Source organism: Nicotiana tomentosiformis, chromosome 4 (assembly GCF_000390325.3).
Source record: "Nicotiana tomentosiformis chromosome 4, ASM39032v3, whole genome shotgun sequence".
NCBI lineage: Eukaryota > Viridiplantae > Streptophyta > Magnoliopsida > Solanales > Solanaceae > Nicotiana > Nicotiana tomentosiformis.
In genome coordinates this window covers 88,002,051-88,008,766 of record NC_090815.1, presented here as the reverse complement: position 1 = coordinate 88,008,766, position 6,716 = coordinate 88,002,051, and positions in this window count along the sequence as shown.

Genomic DNA, 6,716 nt, shown 5'->3' with positions numbered 1-6,716 from the left:
CATATTATGGACCCATGGCCTTCAGAACAAAGCGTTATACCTCATATCCCCTTCCATCACGTAGAACTTCATTTTTTGGGTTGTCCCGGCTGTGTTTACCGGCAAAGTTATCTCTACTTTTGTGGTCTCACATGCCATGTTGAACCCATTCAATACCCGGTCCACCGGTACAATTTGATCTTGTAACCCCAGTTGCTCTACGATCCTTGATCTGATGATGTTGGCCGAGCTATCTGGATCAACCAACACACATTTAACCCAAGATTTATTGATAGGCATAGATATTACTAGTGCATCGTTGTGAGGTTGTACGACGCCCTCAGCATCTTCGTCGTTGAACGAGATAGCTTGCTCTGGAACGTAATCGCGAGTGCGTTTTTCCCTCGTAATAGACACTTTAATGCGTTTCATCATTGGCCCTTGGGGGAAATAGACTCCCCCAATGATCATGTTGATCACGTGCTGAGGCTCCTCTTGTTTGACCTGTTTGTTGGCGTCCCTATTTCTGAAGTGGTTTTTGGCTCACTCGCTTAGGAATTCTCGGAGTGCCCATTGTTGAATAATCGAGCAACTTCTTCTCTTAACTGCTGACAATCTTTGGTCATATGAATATGAGTGTCGTGATACTTATGCATAAAATTAGGATCTCTCTAGGCAGGGTCTGGTCAGGGCCACTTGGTCTCTTTGATGCACCCTATGGCCGACACGATGCTTGTAGTGTCCATGTTGAATTTTTACTCCGATAATCTTGGTGCTTCCCTACTCCCGAGTAACCTGTCAAACCTGCCCTTTCTCATCAAGCCCCAGTCGTTTGGCCCTCGATCACTTCTCTTCTCGTTCCTAGTTGGATGACGCCCGGATCCGTTTCCCCTCCGATTTGCATTGTATGGCTGATATCGATTTCGTACCGGTCTTAGCTCCTAATCAATGGCCCTCTTAGATCTATCATCGGTTCTAATGGGGTGAACAGAGCCAGAAGGGGCCCCGAGTTAGTCGTCTTCAACCCTGATCTTCGATTGGTACCTGTTGTGGACGTCGGCCCAGGTTACCGTCGGGTACTCCACTAAATTTTATTTTAGTTTTTGAGAGACCATGGAGCTTCGGGGGTTGGGACCCTGAGTAAATGCCTGAACGGCCCAATCATCTGCAACTGGTGGCAGATCCATCCGTTCCATTTGGAATCTTGACATGAACTCCCTGAGCATCTCGTTATCCCTTTGTTTGACGTTGAAAAGATCTGACTTTCTGGTCTCGACCTCGATGGCTCCGACATGGGCCTCTACGAAAGTATCTGCAAGCATAGAAAACTTGTCAATAGAATTTGAAGACAAGTTATGGTACCATATTATTGTCCCAATGGACAAAGTTTTTCCAAACCTTTTTCAGCAACACCGACTTGATTTCGTCATCTTCCAAGTAATTCCCTTTGATTGCGCATGTATAGGAGGTTACATGCTTATTTGGATCTGTGGTCCCATTATAATTGAAAATGTCGGGCATTCGAAACCTCTTTAGTATCGGCTTTGGTGCCGCGCTCGGGGGGAAGGGCTTCTGGATAAAACTTTTGGAGTTTGGTCCCTATAATATCGAAGGTACTCTCGGGATCTGATCGACTCTTTAGTTGTATTTTTCCACCTTCTTGTCGTTGGCCTCAATCTTTTTCTCGCCTGACTCCACCCGTTTTGTTAATGCTTTGAGCATCTTCATTACCTCTAAAGTTTCTCCGGGCTCGGCTTCACCCGGTCTCACGGCAACTTGTTCGTCTTACCGAGTATTTTCTCGAGATTGTTCGGGCTCGACCCTGTTAGGGGCGTGGCTTTGGTTCTGCAGCTGTGCTAATGCCGCTTGTTGAGCCTGCAATATTTTGAAAATCAATCGTAGGCTCATCTCATCACCTTCGCCTTCGAGCGCTTCTCGAGCCGTTGACTGGGGTCCCCTCCCCCCCCCCGAACACTGTTCTCGGGATTAGTTGGCAAATTGATGTTGATGGCCACCTGCGAGTTAGCATCGACCGGATCGGCGACTGGGACACCATTGGGATCGGTAAGAGGCACATCATTACTGGGCACCACATTATTATTTTCGTCGTGATGGCCTGACTCAACGTTAATGTTCAAGTGAGTAGACTGAGAGTTTGACATTCTTAGGCTGACCTGGAATTAAAATTTTAAGCAACAAGCGTAAAATAGGGTATATTATGGAGATTTTTACCAAATCACCACTATATTCTTAGCCTCACGGTGGGCGCCAAACTATTTACCCCAAAAATGAGTAACAATTAAATTTGTACACGGTTTAAAGGATACGTGGTTTAATTCAATACGAATAATTAAGAATAACAGATAGATGAATTAAAGACAAAATAAACGATCAAACCAATCGCAATGTAATAACCAAGCCTGATCTTAAATTGAACAAGGGAGCTCGTCCTCGATTGGATCCTCGGTACAAGCTCGATCGCGAGTGAAGAAAAGAACAAGTGAGTAATGCCTTGAACAGTAGTTAGAAGACAAAAGTAAATTTTTATTGCTTTGAATTACGTGTTACAATGTGTCAGATCAAATAAAAACTTTTCTTTTATATAGTAGGAGAATTTCAGTCCTAGTACAAGTCTAAAAAGGGTAAAAATTTTCTTTTCCTGTAATTGTTGATTTATAGTTGATATTGAGCACCGTAATATCCGGTTGATGGAGAATATTACGGCGCCCTATCTGTCATGCATAACTGTTCACCATGTCCCCCGAGGTGCAGAAGCTATACTTGGTTCGGGGTACGTCACTTTATCGTGTCTGATCTCGGATACATCGTTCATTCTATCCGGGTCTCGATATGAGGGGTTCCTGATTTCGATTATAATCACGTATATCCGTGCTTCCCCTTCGTTCTCTCATCGGGGAATTGAAAAAAACTTTACCCTCGATTTTACCCGCACACAATATTTTTTCTTTTTTCAACTGATTTTTGGTATCCGCTTTGAGTCTCGACTAATTTAGATTCGCGTCTGGAAGTTTCACTTTTGGAAAAAAGTATTCCTTATCAAACGTGACTTCATAGCTAGAGTTTGAACCTAAGACCTCCGATTACGAATAAAGTAGTACTTATCACTCTTCACAACCTTTGGTTGTAACATGAATTTTTATTTTTCCTTTTTTGTTGTAACAAGAGAAGTTGTCTTTCTTATGTTTGTAAGAAAATAAAATGATTAGGGTGAAAATTATTTAAAAAATAAACAAATATGATGAAAATAAAGGAAGGGGAGTCTTGAAGTAGCGGTAAAGTTGTTTCCGTGTGATCTATAGGTTACGAGTTCGAGCTGTAGAAACAGCCACTAATGCTTGCATTAGGTTAGGCTGTCTACATCACATCCCTTGGGACGTGGGCCTTCCCCGAATCCTGCATGAACACGGCATGTCTTATGCACCGGGTTATCCCTTTATTATGCAAATAAAAAGTCTACATGAGTGCAAACGCAAAGAGGTCCGATTTTTTAAGGAAACATTACAACTTTATTTTCAAACTTTTTTGCATGCACCGTGAGATCAATGAAGTCTAATAGCCTGTTTGGCCAAGCTTGTTTTGGGGCCAAAAGTATTTTTTTCAAAAATTGAGGTGTTTGGTTAAGTTTTTACAAGGAAAAAAGTGCTTTTGAGGAGAAGTAGAAACAGTTTTTGAAAAGCAGAAAAAAATAGTTTCTTTTCAAAAGCACTTTTCTGAGAAGCACTTTTGAGAAAAATACACTTAGACGCAATTTTTAAAAGCTTGGCCAAACACTAATTACTGCTCAAAAGTAATTTTTAAATTAATTAGCAAAACAAAAACTGTTTCTCACCAAAAGTATTTTTTTGAAAAATATTTTTAAGAAAAATATTTCTCAAAATAAGTTGATTTTAAAAAATTGGCCAAACGTGGCTATAAATGATAGTAACAGTTTTCTGACATGACTGTAGCTGGTTCTTTCATCGTAGCCACTCGAATCACTGTCTTTCTAGGTGCTTTTACATAAAATGGAGGGAAAAAAGGTCCAAGCAATTACTAATAAATTAATACAGATGGCACACGAGAATGTGCTACTGAAATATTTTCTTCAATAAACACTATTTCAACCTACCAAAAAAGGAGAGAAACAAACGAGCAAGAAAAAGTGTTAAAATCAAAATCTTTAGACCTGATCACTACATAAAACAATAACAAGAAAAAAGTGGGGAAAAAGGGAGTAAAGAAATGGAAAAGTGAAGAAGGATGTAGATGTCCAAATACGAAGGTAGTAGATGGACCAGCTAACTAAGTGTGAGCAGAAAGGTAAAAGAAAAAGTGATATTGATGATATCGATCTCAAATTTGTTCTGCATACTTTGATGTATTTATGGCTAAAATAGTTAATAAAGAGAAGGTTGTTACTACTAATAGATAGGCTTAGACTAATCAGTCACCAATACATGCAATTGTACAAAATATGACTACATATATCGCTTAACTTGCACATTACAATAATAACACCAAAAATACTATCAATTTGAATAATATTCTCTTATCAAATCGTGAGGTTATGCAACATGCTTAACTTGCACATTACAATAATAACACCAAAAATACTATCTTCCTATTTCTTCTTTCGTTGAGTGCTTTGATTAACCTTATGAGAACTGTTTTGGTTGGATGTGAGAATAAATTCTTGCCTTATTTAGCTTATTTTCGAACAAAAAAATTTATAGTGTTTGTTTATAAGAAAACAGAAGGGCTTGTTTTATAAACAGAACATACTATATTGTTTTTTCAAATAAACGATATTAATTAAATTCATAAAGATAGGCCTTTTGTAACATTGAGTGGAATGGGTTATTAGAGAACTAAATTGTCACCAAAACTAGTACAGTAAAATAGTAGCATCAGAAAAAGTCATAAATATTTCAAACTATAGCAAGGGCATGGCATTAATATGAGAAGAAGAGAAAAAGAAAGAAAGAAAAGAAGGTACCCTTCACATTTATTTACCAAAAGAGTACTAGTACTTTCTCTTTCAATTTATGTGACGTGGTTTGAATTGATATAGAGTTTAAGAAAAAATAATTTTTGAAATATGTGGTCTTAAAAGTTTAAAAGGGTAATAGATTTTGCGGGGCCTTTAATTTGTATGACTCTAAAAGCTTCTCATTTAGGATAAAATGGGTAAATGAAAAGTGTGGTTTCCAAATATAAACACGTGTCGTTCTTTTTGGAACGAACTAATAAAAAAAATAGTGTCACACAGATTGAAATGAATGATAATATACATCTACCTCTACCATCAAACTGAGATTTGGTTCTTTTGGTGTTGCATAAATTGAAATGGAGGATAGCAGGGGTGTCAGAGGGGCAGGTTGAACCGATTTTGTGCGGGTCAAAATAGGCTGAGTCATTAATTGGACGGGTCAGTGACCTGTCAAAAAGTTATTTGGGCCAAGATGGGCTGAATCAAGATGGGTTAAAATTTGGGTCATAGCCCAACCCCGCCCAACTCTTACCATGCTTTAATTAAGAGCTTTTGACAAAATTAGCCGCTCGGCAGAAACTATAAACAGCCGCCTAGCCTACAATTCCATATTACAACTTGTAGCCAAAAATAAATAAAATATGTTAACCAATATATTTGTGCTGCCCGAAAATTTTTACGTTTGGTCTATGTGTGAGACTCCTCTTAAATTTTGACAAATGAAAAAGTGGGTCCTATGGTGTCACTTTATTAACTTTTTGCAATCTCCTACTTCAAAATAAAACTTTCTTTCTTCTTTGAAAAAAAATTTAAACACCTTCTTTCTTCCTTGTACTTCAAAGTTCAAACCATTTTATCTTCCACAACAAAAATTTGTCACTACTCCGTCAACTTCGCCAGCAAACTTCTTTTTTTTTTTTTTTCTCACACAAGAAAATTATTCTCACACAAGTATTACGTATCATGTCTCACACATGATAAAATTTCTCGTGCCGCCCTGTCCTCCTTAGTAGCCAAAGTCCAAAATTTTCTTACATTCTTTCCTCTTCTTCCAATTTATCTCGTTCACAACAGCTCTACCAATCTTCGCTCTCGTATCTTCTTCTGGAAAACAAATCATTCACCAATGAGAAAAAGAAATTGTAGTAAAAATCAATAATACAAACTCTCAGTGCTTCTTTTCAGGCCAACACTTTTTTTTATTCTGCCACTTCCATTTTTATTTTATAAAAAATTTCATCTTACCTTACCAAATTCTCCTATACAAAATATATACAAAAATAGATTGTCACTATACAAACAATATACAAAATAGAGTGTCACTATATAATTTATATAAAATAAAATGTCACTATATAAAATATATACAAAATAGACTGTCACTATACAAAAAATATACTAAATAGACTGTCACTATACAATTTATATACAATAGACTGTCACTATATAAAATATATACAAAATAGACTGTCACTATATAAAAACTATACAAAATAGACTATCACTATACAATTTATATACAATAGACTGTTACTATATAAAATATTTACAAAATAGACTGTCACTATACAAAAAATATACAAAATTGACATTTCGGGATATTAGATGTAATATGTTTGGGCCGAAGGGATATTTCGTGTCAATGGAGAAAAATATGGGCTATTAAAATTTTGAGGGTCTATAGAGGGTCATTTTCTCTTTAATTAATACATGTTGCTTTCTTATGAATTGTTTGATTACTAAATAA